General features: G+C 55.4%; 1 protein-coding gene across 3 annotated transcripts in view; it reads right to left on the bottom strand.

Annotated features, from left to right (window-relative positions):
• FAM169A (family with sequence similarity 169 member A) overlaps window positions 1-728 on the bottom strand; it is a 62,965-nt gene extending 62,237 nt beyond the window's left edge. For 2 of the 3 annotated variants that reach the window (XM_046667560.1, XM_046667558.1), the window contains exon 1: window positions 159-726. The gene's annotated coding sequence lies outside the window, so the exon portion shown is untranslated. Of the gene's footprint in view, window positions 1-158 lie in introns of all 3 variants that reach the window. The other variant, XM_046667561.1, reaches the window with a different exon arrangement.
• Between the last annotated feature and the right edge of the window lie 338 nt (window positions 729-1,066).

Here is a 1,066-nt window from a genome sequence, read left to right as displayed (position 1 = left end):
CCCCCCGCCCGCCCGCGCGGCCCCTCCTCGGCGCGGGGACGCCGCCGCCTCCCCGGCGGGCGTCAGGCGGCCCGCAGGTATGGCCCCGCCTCGCCTCCCGCGCCCCGTCCGTCGCGGCGCCGGCCGGCTGAGGCCGGGGCCCGGGATTAAAGAGTGACCTTGGCTTAGATATTAAAAATAGGTGCGGGCGAGCTGCGGGGACCACGCCGCCGAATTTGCGTATTCCTTTAATATCGACATTCGCAGACTCGCGTGCGCCCACCCCCGCGGAGTCCTCCCCCTCGCGGGGCGGGCCTCCGGGACTTCACCCAGCGTGGGCGAGGCCATCCCGGCCTGGGGGCGGGGACGCGGAGGGCGCGGGCGAGGACCCTCCTACAGCCCCTGCCACCTAGGAGGATGCAACGGCAAGGGAAGTCGGGAGCTCCGTGCACAATCTGGATGAGCCCGGGAGGCAGCGCTTCCATGTTGAGATAACAAGGCACCCCCGGCGCCGACCTTTCCTCTTTCGAGCCCAGCACACGCAAACTGACCCGGACCCCGGGCCGCGGCTCCGCCCTCCCTGCCTCCCGGTCCCCGCCCCACTCACCTCCTCCGCCCTAGCGCCCGGGGCCCTCCGGTTGATTGCCCCCCACGGAAGATAGGCTCTCATGTATTTAGAGCATGGTAGATTTCTTAAAAGTAATGTATGCCGTGGTTTAATAAATGCATTCAGGAACAGTATTGCATTTAAGTAATTTTAAGACGTCCTTTTATACATAAACTTTGGAAAATAAACTCATCATCCAAGAGCTGTGGCATTGTAAATTTGAAATTGCTTCTTTCATTCCTCGGAAATATTTAGCTGTCACCTTTCACGAATTTGCTAATGATCGATGAGATTAGTAAATACTTTAAAGAATACTTGTGATATATTTGACTCCGTTTTTTTAGTCAAACTTTTCTGCCTCGAATTGCTGATTACAATTAATTTCACGTCTGTTTAATTTGTAATATTTAATTAGCAGAAAGCTTGAATGTTGTACATCAAACATTTAGCATTGTTAGAACTTAGCAATGAACTAGATTT

Source organism: Equus quagga, chromosome 7 (assembly GCF_021613505.1).
Source record: "Equus quagga isolate Etosha38 chromosome 7, UCLA_HA_Equagga_1.0, whole genome shotgun sequence".
Lineage (NCBI taxonomy): Eukaryota > Metazoa > Chordata > Mammalia > Perissodactyla > Equidae > Equus > Equus quagga.
Note: the sequence above shows the minus strand (reverse complement) of the source record. Positions and strands in the feature narration are given on the sequence as shown.